The sequence below is a fragment of the Tympanuchus pallidicinctus genome, unplaced genomic scaffold (genome assembly GCF_026119805.1).
Source record: "Tympanuchus pallidicinctus isolate F22 unplaced genomic scaffold, pur_lepc_1.0 scaffold34, whole genome shotgun sequence".
Taxonomy (NCBI): domain Eukaryota; kingdom Metazoa; phylum Chordata; class Aves; order Galliformes; family Phasianidae; genus Tympanuchus; species Tympanuchus pallidicinctus.
The window spans coordinates 1,128,186-1,145,615 of NW_026294752.1; the positions used below are offsets into that span (position 1 = coordinate 1,128,186).

General features: G+C 38.0%; 1 protein-coding gene across 2 annotated transcripts in view; it reads left to right on the forward strand.

Moving 5' to 3' along the window:
• The window catches only part of SUGCT (succinyl-CoA:glutarate-CoA transferase), a 330,926-nt gene that overhangs the window by 277,500 nt on the left and 35,996 nt on the right, over positions 1-17,430 (forward strand). The window lies entirely within an intron of this gene.

Here is a 17,430-nt window from a genome sequence, read left to right on the forward strand (position 1 = left end):
TTCCTTTTCTGGCATGGAAAGAGGAGAGACAAGAGAAGGAAAGGTGAAGGACTGCTCAGTGTGAGTGGAGTGGACCCTTTGGTATCACCAGAAAGACAGAGAGTTACCCTGTCTCAAAACTAGATTGCATGAGGAGTCTATTGCTGTTGACAGTAGGTAATGGAATCAATGATATATCTAAAGATTACAGGAAGAAGTGTGTCATCAAGACCTCCAGCAGACAAACTGTTTCTTGATGACTGTTTAAATTAGAAACAACTTTGTCTTTTATGTGATTATATTTGAATATTGGATAAAGGGTGGCTTTACTAACCTCTTAGTTTCTGCTTAATTGAATGGATTAATGAAGATATTAATGTGAATGTTGGAACTGAGTAAAGTAAAAGTATCCCTCCTTAAAGAGACTCGAGAGACTGATCCCAAAATGAAGTGGGTGACTGTTATTTCTTAACCATATACGCCAGATTTTAATATATATTAATTGGATTGGACATCACTCTTGAAGCTCTTGACAGAAGTCAGACTTGAGCTGCCAAGAAAAGTTGCAAGTGCATTTACATACACTTAGTGAGTGCTTGCTGGCATATTTCAGCTCTGAATGTTGTGACAGACCTCTGTCTCTAGCAAATTGGTTTAGACTAGTACTTCTCTAGGTGCTTCCTGGCATTGTGAGTGGCTTCCTATCTTTGAATCCTCACTTGTAGATGCTGCATTTATTGAAATACTATTGTGCCATTTACTTTAATACAGGCTATGTTTGTAACACTGGACTTCATTGATTCATAATCCCTTTTTTGCTTAAATGTGTTTTGAGTACTCCTCACGTGGTTACTGAACTTGATTCTCTTCACCCCTGTTCAGTGCTTTCCCTCTTTCTTTTCCTGGCATGATATACTGCATGCTGATAAGCACATTCTAAGGTACTGGCTAGCTGATGGAACTGGAATGATAGAAGTTGCATTATAAAAAATACTTCCATTCATTCTCTTTAAAATGTGTATTGATGATAAGAGAGATACAGATCTTGTCATTTGATGTGTCTCCTACGTTTCCTACATTCATTGAAAAATGTCTTTAGGATATTGTTTCTCATATTCCTTTAGAAGTATATTGATGTGATATTATTCAAGAACTAAGTTGTTGAATACAGATGCATATTTTTGTCCTATAGTGAATTGCCATATACCATATATACAGTATATGCAATACCTTGAGAAATCCTTGCTTGAATCCCAGAGACCTGGCACTGTACAGCACTCACTGTTCTTTGGTAGAACTAATGCATCTAATTGTAGGACTATACTGATGAGTCTCTTCTAGCTCCATCTCTGAGGTCATCAAAGCTCTGAAGTCAACCAAAGCTTCATCATCTTTAGTTCAAGGGATGGCCTCCAGTGACTGGAGCACTCAACTCCAGTCCAACTCCAGAAGAACAGGGGCTGTTCTGACCTTGGTAGAAGGTTGAGCCTGCACAGCAGCCCACAGGGAGCTGAGAGGCGCTAGGATCTTCACAACAGTGCATGCTGGGAGGATGAGGCAGTGAATGCTCAGACTGTATATCAGAAAACTGTTTTTCACCATGAAGGCAGGCAGACAGTGGAGCAGCTTGAGCAGAGAGGTTGTGCAGGCTCTGTCCTTGGTGGTTTTCAAGGAAGTACTTTATTTCACCCAAAGCAACCTGGTCTGACCTTACACCAGGGCTAGGTTTGTGCAGGAGCTTAAACTGGAGAGACTTCTTAAGGTCTTTCAAATGTGAATTATACTCTTAACCTGTAACCAACCCAGTATCTCCTCACTCAGTTCCACTGGATGTAGCCCTTTCCATAGAGCTTTAGAGGAGAAGAAACATATCTTTGAGAAAATCAGAGATGTAGGGTACATAAAGTACTTTTGAGAGCAAAAATTGATGGGGGGAAATGTTTCACACAGTACCACTTTGCTGATGATTCTGGATAGTGCAGAGACAGTACAGCTGAGGAACTTCAAGAAGCTTTAGTGTCAGAATTAACCTTGAACACCTTTGCTAAGGAGGAATGGACATTATTACCAAAGCATAGTAGCAAGTGAGTTTGCAGCAGCCACTACGTAATTTATTCTGAGTTGCTATGTGGAGTGTAATGGATACCAACCCATGCCAATTCTGTAGAAAAAGCTAATGGATGCAGTGCAGTCTTGCCCAAACTTTCTCCATTATAATACATGGTATCTGTTCTAGGAAACTTAAATAATAATATTATCATCTCCTGCATCTAATTATGACTTCTAAAAGTTACCAGTTGATTTTTTATAGTCAAAAGCTGGTTTTCTGTTGTTTGTTTTTTTTTTTTTAATAACTTTGAAAAAAATAAATGCATTCAGCTGTACCAAAAAAGAAAAGAGGAAAGAAAAGAGGAAAGAAAAGAAAAGAAAAGAAAAGAAAAGAAAAGAAAAGAAAAGAAAAGAAAAGAAAAGAAAAGAAAAGAAAAGAAAAGAAAAGAAAAGAAAAGAAAAGAAAAGAAAAGAAAAGAAAAGAAAAGAAAAAGAAAAAAACAAACTTCGTAGAATTTACTTTATTAACTATTAGGAAAGCCTGTGAAAGGAACCTTACTTACTTCTGATCCCTTCTAGGCCTTAGTGAACTGGAGATTTGGATATAAGCCCACACTTTGGAATCATCTCTCATCAAACAGGAAATAACATAACTGTAGAAATCTTGTAAAACATCAATTCCAGACAAAACAGCTATTCTTAGTTTTGATAGCGTTCATATTCTGTGTTTTCCTTATCCCCATTTCCTGAGTTCCTGTTCTTTGGCCCATGATCTGCATCAAGGATGTCTTCATTGCTCTGAAAGGGCAGTCTTATACCTGGCTTTGCGATTTCCTTTTGTGTTCTTGAGATAATGTGTCTGACCCAGCCTCAGTTAGGAAAAACAGTACAGGATTCCTCCTTGGCATAGCTTTCTTGGACTTAGTTCAAGCAATCCATGTTAATTAATCAATCCACTCAGGAGAACTGTCCCTTTTTCCGGTCTTCTTGTGTCACTGTACGTTACAAATATACTATTGAAACAGGAAAGACATTTTTTTTCAGAGATAGGCTTTTCCTGTTGTATGATTCATTAAATTGTGTCATAGTTCCATGGAGACTAATTGCCATCAATCTCTTAGAAGAAATTTTTTGAGGAATAAAACTAGGAAACAAGAAATCTTATAGGATGTCCTTATAATGCTATGGATTTTTTCCCTAACCTTGTGCAAATAATTTATCACTCTCTGTGTCTCACCTTATTAATCATTTGCAGTTTTTCAGGTCATAATTAATGGCTTTAAATACTTTGAGTTATAAGGAAATGAAGTCCGTATAAAAAATGCTGTTTCTTTGTGTATATATATATATGCTTACTTTATCAGTGTAGAAAATAACTAGTTAAAAGTTATTAACAGTGGCATTTCTGTATGTTTGCTCAGCAGATATGCATGTTAATATACATACTATGTTTTTATATATGTACTGAGGGAAGCTTCAGTAGGGCTTAGATAAGTGACAGAGAAAAGCGACTTCTGTTTGGGAGAAGTTAGCAGGAAATTAAGGAAGTCTGTACTACAATCCATCGTTTCCTGCCTCTAGGAGATCCCACCATATAGCGACAACAACCACAGCATAAAAAAAAAAAAAACCAACAATGTTTTTTTTGTGTTTTTTTTTTTTTTGTTCAAGAACCTCTGCTTGAACTTCTGATCCTGTCTGCTTCTCATCAGGCTGCTTTTTCGTATGCATCTGTGCGCACGCGTGTGTGTGTGCACGCATGTGCATAACTGATGTTGATTGAAAAATTTTAATTTCACTTCACTATTTATGGCACATTGGAGACCAACAGCTTCACCGGCATTACTGTTACCTCATTCACCTTTTTTAGTCATCAGCGCTGACTGTTTATGTCTTTTACATTCACAGGACTTATTTCAATTTTGAGGAACTCAGGACCGTTACAGGAACTCAGCAGACATGATATACGACAGCTCACTTAGCCATCCTCAAATACTTCAAAAAATCTTAATATATATATATAAACAATATATTCAAACTGATTGCAAAAGCAGAAAAGAGATGGTGGGAATATGTTATGGTTTTAGGATTATGATTTAGGTTTTGGATTATGTAGAAAATGTTAGTAATGTTTTTAATGTGTGATATTGTTACGTGGAGTCTTTAAGATTTCTTTTGAGCTATAACAGAATGAACAAGCCTCTTCATAGCTTTGCTCCTCTGTCACGTGTGCCCAGAGCATTTTTCTACAGTATGTTTTAAAATTTGTTAAATCTGCTGTAGCCACAGAAGATTTTTGTGCCACAGATAATAACTTCAAAGTTAATTTTTCAAGGGAGGAAAGACACCTCTCTCTTACCTACTTATGGGCTGTGATTATTGGAGTGGATGTCTTTCCCACCAGGCTCAGGGTAAGCACTCACGTGCCACGCACTCGAGTCAGGCATGCTTTGTGCTTCTCAGGGATAGGTTGTCAAAGGTGTTAATGTTGTCTCATCTGGACTCTCATCTTGGCAGACCAGAGGTTTTTGAAGCCCCTTCTTAAGTTTTGCACATATGGCAACGTTGGCAAAGTTGTTTTTTTCTTGTTTCACGTGTTCCTTTCCAGGACTTGATGCTGTGGTATTGGGAGATGAAATAAAAATACTTCATTGGGAGATGAGAGCATTTTCCCACTTGGTACCTAATGTAACAAAGTCAAGTGCAATTGTGATTGAGGTTTGGCTCGGTGTTGATCAGTAATTATGCTTCTACCGGAGAATATTTTCTCTATATGTCCGTTGTATTGCTTTTAAGTTGAACATAGCAGTTCCTTATGGAGAGTAATCTATCACCTTGCTGCTACATGGGAGGAAAAAAGAGGTTGAAATGTTATCTGAATATCCAAAAGGAAGCTCATTAATTTCACTTTGATGGTCACAGTCCTAGAATTCGGCTTTCTTTAAAAGCAAAAATGACTGATTTTTCTCTGTTTAAGCTCGTTTCCCACTTCTTTCCATACAAGTAACAGCAACAGGCCCTCACTCTCTAACAAGCACGACCAGGTGCTCACGGGGCTCAAGGTGTGTGATTGTAAAGATAGATCTGCGTGCCTCGTGTGCATTGTAAAACAGCCAAATTACTTCAACACCCATAAATTGTGAGTATATCTTTATGATCTCTAATAATTACTGGATATGAAAAGGAATCCACTGTCAGCTAAAAAAAGTTCGGTTTTATTAAATGCAAAAATATGTTTTAAACATTTAGATGATTTTGCTTAGTGCCTGGGATACGGAGTGCACTAATCCTCGTTTGTGTTTCCTCCATGTTGCTCTGACCCGGGCGCTGCTTCCAGTGAGTGGAAAGCACGATTTGACTGAAGCTGTTTTATGTGAACCTAAACTGAAAAACTTTATGGCCAGCAGTGGCCATCAGATCATGTAGTTTGTGTTCGTGCAGAATTGGCCGTGGAATTCCATGAATTCACTTTTTGTGTGTTTGACTGCAGCGGGTCTTATCCACAAGCCCTCAAGAGATGGAGAATTTATCGAATATCTGTCGTTTTCTTTAAATACCTGGTCAGATTCATTATTAAAAATAAACAACAAACTTGCCTTTTTTTTTTTTTCTTTTTTTTTTCTCCCCCTAATCCAAAGTGCAGCAATTAGGCTTATTTGTGTCTTTCTCACATATGTGAGAGCTTTAACTACTTGTGCTCCCCCTGTGAAAGTACTTACATGACAGAAGTCACATCTGGATGACTTTTTGGCAAACAGTATTGGGTAATTTTCACATGTCTTTTAAGGTATGTTGTGTAAGCAATGTGCAGCAGCCTTGTAACTCTGTCTTTTATATTGCAGTTCTGCACATTTGCAGAAAAAAATTGCAGGTGTACAGGTGTATGGAGTAATATTTTTTGCTATCAAAGCAAAGAAGATACTGTACAAGAAAAACTAACAGAAAATGTCAGGGATAGACAGCAGATTAACTGTGTTTTCCCTGCATTTTGTACATCTGATTGAACGTAATTATATTTTCTTAATATATATTTTTTTCTGACAAAAAAAAAAATCTTGTAGTTTAATGTTTGTGTATCTATAGGATGGGCTGCCTTTGTTTAATTTCAGCTCTGTTTGAAATATTTCCTATCATTCCCTTAGGGGTGAGTGTGTATCTTTGTGATTATTGTTTGCTGTGATTGATAGGTTCTTCATGTGCTTTCGATTCCTGAAAACTGCAAGTTTGGCAACACTGCCAGCCTACATGGTGCATTCATTCCACCTGCTGTGAGCTTACCATAGAGTATGAAGAAGCAATCTGGTTCAGACTCCATTCCTGTTTCCTCTCTCTTTGATTTGAGTTTCATAATCAGTACCTAAATTTGATTTAGTTACCTCCTGCTCCAGTCTCTGTTGAGGGTAGTGTTTCTGAGTTGTTTGTATTTGTCAGTGTTATGTGGAAAGAGATGCATTCTGGAGTGAAAAAAGTACAGTTTTGACCGTTGTTCTATGCGTTTCCCTCTTGATCTCTTCATCCATTTGTGCTACTAAACAACCATGATGGTACTACCAGGTTTGTTCATATCCTTCTTTCAAATCTCTATTGCTCCTTACCAACTTGATTCACTTGTTCAGCATCACAAAGCTCCTGCTTCAATTCCATCGATGCTTGCGGAGCATTGATAGAGATCGAACACTGTATATGAGCACAATGATTTGATGAGTGGTGCATTTCAGCAGTGGTGACAGTGACAGTGGGTCACCTCTGCTGGTGCAGATTTTTGTGAACCCAGCATGTAAGCTGGTGAAAATGCATAGCTTGTAATGGTGACAGTGTTGAAGAGTAGTGTTTAGTAGCTAAGGATTTGCTCTATCAATAATTTCATTGTGATTTTGTAGCAGCTCTATTTTCCATGGGGATGAATAGAAGCCATTACTTCAACCTAGCATACATGTATTTATGTATGATAATATAGGAATATCCCACATATGTGTATTTAACCTTTTTTTTTTAATCTGTAACCTGTAGAGAAAAGCAAATTTTACACTTCTTTTAGTATGAACCTTGCAACTGTTCCTCTTCATCATGCTTCCCACAGGTCTTCCTTGCGGTATTCTGCCCAAAAATTAATCCCATGTTAGATCAAAATCTCATTTAAAGGGACCATTACTGCCTAAATTAGAGATATGAGGTGTGTATAAGCAGTTGAAAGAAAATTACGTTGATCTTTTTGACTGCCATGCTGCATTTCAAGCTCTTCTATAATTTGCTTTCCAATTTAATCTTGAAAAGTGAGGCAGCATGACTATTTCCAACTCTCAACTACCATTTACATACCTGGCTAGGTAATACTAGCTTGTCTTTCAGGCTATTCTTGTTCAGATACCTTTTTATCTTAATATAAATAGAAATGATGTGGTTTTTTTATTTATTTTGAGGTTTCTTATCTCTCTTATGTAGCTGATGAAGACACAATTTATGTTAATTTGAATCCAACAACCTCTCCCAACTACTCTAAAGCTAGTTTTGCTACATGTGTTGATCAGTTCACCTGAACTTAGAATCATAGAATCACCAAGGTTGGATCATTCAAGATCATCCAGTCCAACCATCCACCTACCAATAGTATTTCCCCACTATGTCCCTTAGTACAGCATCTAAATTTTTCTTGAATGTCTCCATGGATGATGACTCAACCACTTCCCTCAGCAGCCCATTCCAGCACCTGACCACTCTTTCAGAGAAGAATATTCCTAATATCCAACCTGAGCATCCCTTGGTGCAGTGTGAGGCCATTCTGTCTAGTCCTATCACTAGTTACTTGGGAGAAGAGGGCAACCCACTATATCACAGCCTCCTTTCAGGTCAGAGGAATAGAAGGTCTCACTGGAGTATCCTCTTCTCCATGCTGGAACTTCTCTGGATTACTTGAACAGTGAGAAACTCCCGAGAGTTTCTGCAAAAAGCCAAAGGGTTTGGTTTTTCTTCCTGATTTTTATTTAAATGAATTTATTGACTAAACTTGATCTAGATTTGCAAAAATGGTGCTTTTTTAAATTCTGGCAAATAAAACTAACTTCTCCATTCTGTCACTCTGTGTCAAAGATTTAAACCAGGACAGAACAGGTGTGAACTAGTTATTCCAAGGTCTACTGAAAAGATAAGGCACTGGGTCAAGATTCTTTTAGAAAAATGTTTTTGACACCAGGTCTGTTGAGATATGAACAGTGTCTCTGGAGAAGACATAGAATCCCTGTTTCTTTGGGAGTCTGAAACTAGACTGAATGCAGCCTAGTGTTAAAAAAGGGCATTTTACCTTTATGAAAAGCAGATAATTTTTCTATTAAAAGATATTGACGTCTGAATGATTTTTAAAATTTGTGCCATTTTATTGCTTTAAATTAAAGTTGTTTCAAGACTGTGAGCATGACAGGCCAATAAAAGTTTTAAATTGACTTTTGTGTAAGTTCTTCTTGGGTTTTCAACTGGATGCAGAGATGAATGAAGTCTGAGGCTCTCAGATTAGAACATGCTTTTAAATACTCTTTGCAAGCTGTTTTTAGAAACAACATGACATAAAATCAGATGCAGTTGTGAAGAGAGGCAGTCCAATTTACAAAGAAATATGGGGCAAACAAAATTTCAAATCTGAGCATGCACAAATATAATTCCAGTTGCACAGTCCTAACTTGCAGGCATGGAAAACACAACTGCATGCACACGTTTGCTATTCCCAGCTCAGGAGCATAGACATAATTATGCAAGCTTGTATCAGTTCATGGCAACTTGATGTTAAGAAATTACAAGATTAACAGTAAAAAATAAGGTGCATTGAAGTGATTTGTGCTGCACTGACTGTGAGATTTAGATTACTATGTGAGTAAATCTGTGTTGAAAACTGTTGGAGCACCCTGAATTCCCAAGTTGTATCTGGGAGTTTTTCTCTTTCTCAGGGAACAAGGCAGTTACATTTTTAGTTGAGCTGAAGACTTTTCCTTTGAGCCAGGTCAAGTTCTGGTAACATCATGCAGCCATTTCAGCTTTGCTTTTCTGTCCATGCAGTCTTTTTTTTCAGTATGATTTCATGTGTGCTTTGCCTCTTGGGACATAAGGCTTTGTGGAAGTGCTTAGAATGTGTCACAAAAAAATCTCTTTGCAAAGCCGATTGCTTTCTTCAGAGTTACATTAGTGGTTTATATATTTGATCATGTGAATGCGCTCCTTACTATTTTGGATGTTCAAGCCAGGTGTTTATGTGATTAAATGAAGAGTGTGCTGTTCTGTTATTTCCTTTACATGGGAACTTGTTTGGAAATCCAGCCTTCACCACCTAACAAATAACATATTAGGGATCAGTCAGTTTGACAAAGGAGGCAAGCAATCCAGTTCTTATGTTTTTACATTTATTCATAGCTGGGGAAATGAAGAAGATAAAGCAGAGCATAGTTTTTCATGTTGTTAGCATATTTACTTCTGCTGTCTTCCTGGTTAGCTATATAATGTTTAGAGTTGTAATTCTTGATTTTTACCTCCAAATTTTGGTTATCAATATTCCCTGAAAATCCACTGTATGATTTAATAGTTGTTTTATTTTGAGAATGAATGTGTATTATAATAGTCTGTATCTCTGTTTCTCATTTTTGCTTGGATTTCGTGAGAGAAAAGATCAGAAAATGTTGAAATGTCCTTTTGTCATTACAGGTTCAGGTATCATGCTGTAGCCTTCACCAGTTCTGAAAGGGTGTTTTAAGAATTTGTGGATGAAGTGTAATTTCTCTATAGTTGTATAGCAATTTAGATCAGAAGATAACATTTTAACCTGTCATTATTTTTCAAGTACTTCTGTACTTCTCTAGACTGTAGAGAGAACTACTCAGTAAGGGGAGAAACAAAAGAAGAAAGTGAAGGAATAGATCAGAGGCATCAGTCCATTTGGTAGAAAACCCTTGGTGTCTTGAAATGAAGCAACCACCTTTTAAGAATCATTAATCTGTCCTGTTCTATGTCTGACAAAATGTTGGCTAGTGTGGAAATACCTTGGAAATTTCCTTCAGTTGATCTTAAGGAAGCAAGCAGTACCATGTTTACTGCTTCAATATGACTTTTAGATTCAAACTGTTAATCTATTGTTAAAAGTGTACGCAGCCAACCCTGCAGGACACATACAGCCATGGACAGCTAGTAATGTGGCCCCATCTGACATTGTGCTGGACACATCCTCTAATGAAATATAGATTTTACCCTTATAATTATATCTTGCACCTGAGTAATTCTGCATGAAAGTATATTATATATCATTATAGAACATAACAGTTTTGAAACCTATGGAGGTCATTTGCTGTGAGTGAAAAATTAGGCAATACCATTGCGTAAGATTTACCAAGGAGGATTTAACAGTTTCACCCTTTGAAATATCTAGTATATAATGGTACTGTTAATATGTGAAAAGAAAGCTAAGCCCAGGTAATCTCACACTATTCCTTTGTAGAATCTGTTTATCCTTGAGTAGTATTTATTTTGAATTACAATCAGCTGTGGTATGAAAGACAGGAAAAAAACATTATTTATTTATTCATAAGCAAGATTTCAAATACTGGGGACCATCAGGGAATTTGTGTGCTCTGATGACTTGCGGAAATTATCTTGTTGAAGAATGTTGTGGATAATTTTCAAATTAAAGATGAATTAAACAAATTCATCTTTAGCTGTCTTATTTAAAACAAAGCATGAAATCCTCTGCAAAAGTTCTGTGTTTCTTTGGAAGACTTAGATTCTGTTTTCAGGAGTTTTGTTCTAAATTTAGCTTGTTAGAAGAGATAATTGGAAATCAATTAAAGTGTATCATATGTTATGGAACCTAATACATGCAAGACAATGTAAGCGTATCAATTCGTGGTACATTTTACAGTTCTTTTTCTGCTAATTGTAAAGAGATGGTAAAGGGATCCAGTTTTGGAGGTTATTTAGAAAGAGATAAGATCAAAAACTATACCATAATTTAATAAATTCCCCTTTCTTTTAGTACTTCATGTCTCTACCTGAAGTAGTTCAGTGGTTCAAATTCTACTTCTGCATTTGAGTCTAATTATTACCACCCCTTATGCCACATAAAGAAATAAATCCTACTCCCACTGATGAGTGCATTTGTACTATTACTCTGGGGAGGAAGAACTGTATAATGTTTTAATAATCGTACTGGCATAATAGCTAATTTCCACTTCACTGCTGCTTTTAGCTACTGAACTAGTAATTCCTGTGGGCCAACGACACTGATCGAGGCAGGAATGCAATCATACTTATTTCAGAGGTCATTTTTAGGTGCAGATGTAATTTGGTGTGCAACTCGCACAACCTTTGAAAGACTTACGACCTTAGGTTGTATGATATCTTCTTCCACTAGTCTTATATTTCCAATCTTTCCTAAATACTGCAACAGTGGAATGTAATGACTGAGGCATGCTGATAGAGAAAACTATTTTGTCCTGAACTTCAAGACATAATGGACATACATGTCATTTACTGTTGGTGTTCTCCCACTGGTAACATTCAGCCTGCAATAAAATACAGGATGATTGAATAGCTGCACATCTATGTAGATGTAAGAGAGCTGTGTAAAAGGAAAAAAGGCAAATTATTAAGACAATGTACATTTGCCAAAGCACAGCATTGACCACTTACCACACAGGATATGGCGTGAAATTTTATTTTCCAATGCTATTGCATCTATTTGGCAAAAATGATAAAGTATATTCAGCTAGTTCTTCTTTCCTCTATACTTCTGATTTATAGGTTCAAAGGATGGTTATAAGACATATGTTGTGTACCATGGTTATGTTATACTCACAATGCTGAGGGTTGTGTGTGTGTGTTTGTGTGTGTGTAAAGAAGCAAAATTACTACTTTTTTAAATTACTACATTTTTGTTCCTTATTTTGCTTCGTGTTATTTGTGTATTACAGCTTGCTCCTCCCTCCACCCAGGTTTCTCTGGCACGCACTTTTTCAGTTTGTCCCAGGCATCAGTAATGAGGGCACATGCCTTCCACATATTTATACTCTAAAGAAGATCCTTGGCACAGGAAGTGCTCAGAGTGCCATGTACGTTTTGGATCAGGTGAAATTAATTTAACATGAAGGGATATAATCCATCCACCTCACTACCGAGAGTTGCTTCTTTTTTTATTCACTGTAATTCTGAAATATCTTCATTTATGTCATTCTTACATCTCATGTCAACCTGTCTGTCCACTCAGCTCCTCCCAGAATGATTTCCTAGCAAGGGAGAAGATTTTCTTACTGGATTTGATGCTGTATCTTCCTTCTGGCTTTAGTGTTCTGGGCATATACCACAGTCCACATCAGATGGATATCTGATAAGAGGAAGGCTTTGGTGAAACCTCTGTTGTATGCTAGTTCTCTGACACACTGGAAATGGCACTCTGAACTATGAAAACATCCAGTCCGGGCTGGTTCATAGAAACAAAAACCATTATTCTTTCCCCTACAGTCATAATGTGTCCAAGACCAGCAGAGGTTAAGAAACTGGGTTTGTTTGGCAGATGGTTCTTGTTATTCTGCCAATTAAGTCAACAATAGGTATTCATAATCCTAGGGAAGCTTGGAGGTCATAGAAATTACAGAGTGTACAGAATAGCTCATGCACAAATAGCTGAAAAAGAAAGCGATCTTTTGGGGATTTTTTCCCGTCCTTTTATTCTGCTTGTCCTAGAGGCTGTCACCAGTCAGTAACATTGTTCATTGAGTTTTCCCATCGTTCTGGCTGCAGTGCTTAAGGTCCTGAATAGCACAGACTGTGTCTCATTGTTGCAGAGATGTTCTTCTGCAGTTTGTTTTATGCTCTGCTTTCAGTGCTTTGTATAAGTATGAAAATATTTTTTCTTGGCAACTAGTTTGAAATAGTGGTTGGAGTGCTTGTGATATTCAGAGAGAATGGGCAGCCTCTGTGGAATAAAGAGCAACTGCTGTGGAGCGGCACATAGCGTAATGCAGGCTTTTGTTGCCTTGCCAGTGTTGCATGTATGAGCTGGAGCAATTCATTAGATGCTGACTTTCTGGCCTTCTCCAGTATATCCTTGCTGAGCAAGGCATGGAGCTGGTCAAGAGAAACACTGATCTCAGGAGGAAAAAGAGATCTGGGGGAATCATCAGTTCTGCTGATGTGTACTGTGAGAGTGTGTACTTGTAGCTGGGATATTAATTGCAGTTAAAGGATATCTGCTGGTAATTCTCTCAGTACAGTGCATTGGACTTTACAAATAGGAGGTGCTCTCACTTACTATCCCTTCTACTGTAAAGAACACTACAACAGAACAACAACTGGTACAACAATCAATTGGGTGAGACCAGCATCAAGAATAAAGCATAGCTTCAGGACAGCTAAGGATAGAAAACAAGTGCTCGTGGGGCCATAAGAAGCCATGCGCAGTTGTGTAACTTGTTTAGAAACCTGAATTTGCATACAAAAAAAAAAAAATCCTTACTCAGGCATAACAGCACCAATATGTACTCAATAAAACATTGATTGGAAAGAGTGAAAATGAGAAAGCTGTGATAAATCTTTATTGTCACTTCTGGTGAAAAGCGAAAGTAAATGAGATGTTCTTTGTCCCAGTAGAACCTAAAATACTGTAACATCTGATAGAAGGATTTAAATACACTGTGACCCCAGAAAGAATGTGGCTGTGTTCTCATCCCAACCCAAGAAACAAAAAGGAAAGTAGGCCTTGCCTGGCAGCTGTATGCTCTGGCATCTATATGTACTTTTAGAGGTATAAAACACTGCTTAATGAGAGACAGAAAAATATATAGGCAAATGATTTCAGCATAGAGGAGGAGCTGCTGAAAGAAATATATTTAAGCCTTGAGAAATTTCTCAAAATGGCAGGGGTATCTTTTATGAGATAAACAGTTCAGAAGACAGAAAGAAAATTGTCTGGCTCCTAGGAAAATGTGCAGAAAACAGAGTGTAAGCAACACATAGCTCACTCATGTTGCAGCTATCACAGGAAACAACAAAAAATGCAGTAATAGAGATGGAGAAGACAAAGAGTACAGTTAAAAGAAAGATGTCTCCTGGCTTCCTCACGTAGATTCAGAGGAACTCATTGTACCATGGAAGACGGATGCCAGCCACTCTGTTTATGTTTGGAACTACACTATCAGTTGGTTATTGGTCACATTCATGTGTAGGAGTAGGGTGAGATATTCATGATGCATGTGTGAATATTTCAAGTTGAAGAGAAAGTCCAGCCTGTAAAGAATCCTGAAAAATCGAGTTAACACATGCAGGGCCTCATGTGCTGAACATGAGACAGGAGAGAGAATGGTCACCGTGGTCTTTCTCAAGTGTTTTCAGAAAATCTAAGGTCATAATTGAAGGAACCACCCACACAAAAGTGAAGTCAGAAGTAAGCCCCATTGTGCATTCAGTGAGAGGGGTGAAATTCAGGGGTTTGCTATAGTGGAACTATGACATAAAGTTGACAAACTTACTAAGAAAAGACATCATTATATCTATTAGATCTTCGGAGAATTACTCAGATGCCTAATTAATGCTGAGGAAAATTTGGAGTAAATGGAGGATCTTCATTTAGCCAAACCACTATCTTTGTAAAGCAGTTGCTGCTTATCACCACCAATGTAGATTGTACTGTCTAATCTATCATCTGTTTAACAGTTTGTGATGCTGAGATTGAGTTTTACTATGAGTAAATGAGTCCTTGAGCAGTATGACGACACTGACCACGCTTTTTGCAAGATAATCACCTGGTCTGCATGTTTATAACTGAGTCTGGAAGGAATACTTGGACAGGCATCTAATGACAGAGTTATTAAAAATGAAGGATATGACAAAAAGAGAGCCAGTGTCACTATGTCAAAAGCAGAATATGAAATTGAAAGTAGATACACAGAACAAAAAAACCCACAAAACTGTGTTTTTCTCTGTTAGCTGATATCTTCAGAGTCTGAAAAACACTCAAAATAAAAGGAGTCCAATCATTTTAGAGACGGTGGGTTTCTAGAATAGAGACCTTTAAAGCTGTTGGGAAAACCAAAAAGCAGAGATAGTTCCTTCTCTGTAGGGCAGCTAAAGCAACACTGTTTTGTTCTGAAGGAGATTGAGAACAGTAGTAATGCAGATCAAGCAGCATGGAATATTTGTTTGAAGATGAGATATATAAAGGAAAAAACAAAGCAGTTCTTTTTGGAATGCAGTTCCAACAGTTTACCGTTTGGCTCCTGATAGCAACGCTATCGACTTTCTTCTCTCAGACTCCACCTGGATGTGTTTCCAGGGAATTCACTAGCTATGAAGATGCACAAAACAGGCCATATCTTCCAGAATATGATAAACACGGCTTTATTGAAACAAAGGCTGCATCTGCCATGGTAGGCTTCAAGCATTCCTTTGAAGAGCAGGCAATAAATAAGTAAATAGTGGAATTCTATAGCAACCATGGCAGTCTGAAGGAGCAATTGCCACAGGAAGATGTTGCATTTTACCCTCTCAGGGATGAGCTGTAAACACAAGATTTTGGATTTTGTCTAAAGAGGACTAAACAACAGTCCTGGAAATTTTCAAAGGAGATAGAAATACAAATGTATATGATATGATGGAAATGCTTATAGAAATATGCATGAAATGAGACAGGTGGTTTGTTAGAACAGATGTGAGCAGTAAACAATTTGAGGCACTTAGATTTCTGACTGACAGTGGGGGACTGACCAGCTTCATGAAAGGCTAGGTGTGGTAAAAATGCCAAGTGGGAAAAAAAAAAAGAGAAAAAGAGTAAAACCTGTTCTGGTGTTCAGACAAGGCTGGCTTCATTCAAGCAAAGACTGTGAAGGGGATTGTGGTACATCTAAAAGCATACTTTGCAAGGTCTGGACTGCAAGACAATGTCTGAAAACTAAACATGCCTGGCAGTATGTTTCAAACAATTTAGCACAAAATAGGCCACGTTAGCTCTAAGAACATCAGAATAGTACATTTGGCAATGAAGAGCTCGCAAAGTGGAAACAATAGACCATGCAATGAATTAGTGAAGACTGATGAAAGCAGTCAAGGACTCGATGCCATTTAGTGATCATGTCTTGCCCAGATATCAAAAATTTATTTGCAACAACAACAAAAACTAAAAACTAGGGGTAGTAGCAGAGTAACCTGTTTAAACAAGTCTCACAGAAAAACAGAAAAAATAAAAGCTCATCTCTACAGGCACTTCAAATTTGTTTCTACTCTCACACTTGTACCCATTGCAACATCAGAATAACCCCAAACACGAGAAATGCTTTTCCATTCTTCTGTGAAAGCTTGGGCCCAGGAGATCAGATACGGCCTCCTTGCGGGAAGGTGACTGACCTGGCAGGATTTCTTTGTTGCTCCTCTGTGCTCCTTCTGGCAGAAAAAAAATGTGGTATGTGCTTTGTGTGGGTTAAGTAAAATTTCATGTTCAGGACACTACTCTGGAGAAACAAGCATTTCATTAGGCAGCTGCCCAGAAGCAACTTAATATGGAAAAGCGAGAAAGCTTGAGAGACTTTAGAGTCTCTAAATAGGGTTTTCCTTGCTGTTTCACACAGTTCCATTTGTGCAGAGACAGGCTTTCATGAAATGTCAGGCTACATTTTACCTCACATACATTGCTGAGGCCGAGAAGTCTGCTGTGGCTGAAATCCCTCCTGCAGAGAAAGGATACCATCCTTGCAAACCTTGCTAGCCAGTAGTTTCATCACTTCCAGACACTTCAGGATGGAAACTTTTTGTCCAACTCTCAACATGGGATGACTGCTAGTCTGCTCAACTTTGTATTGGCCTCACTTTCTCCCTACATTTAACAGTGGTTATGGATACCTTTGGATACATCATGGAGCTTGCGTTCTGAGCCCTGTCAGCACGATGGTTCAGCTTGCCTGCAGCTCAGGGCGATTGGCCCCACTCCCCACACCTGTCCTTTCCTTCTTTGTCATAGGAAAGGCAGTGTGACATCTCACTGACAGTACCACAGCTGTGTGCTGACAGGCCGAGCAGGGCTCACTGCACATCTCTTGGGATGTAGTTCATAGCAAAAGGTGCATATCCTTTTACTGTGAAACTTCACAAGACTTGTGGGACCTCTTCTCTTCGTCTGTATGTTATACAGCCTGCCTGCATAGTCATATTGTGCTACCATTGAAACTGAACGTGAATGTTTAACTGTATATTAATGTATGGTTAGACATGAAGAACTTGGCACATTACCCTCAAGGTATGTTCAACATAAATTACACTGGGCACTTTTGTATCCTACTAGGGAACACAAGATGTTCTGATTTAGTACTCCAGCATAGAGTAAGCCGACCGTATTAGAGATATTCTGAAATTCTTAATAAAAGCTTTTGAACCAATCAAATGATCTTT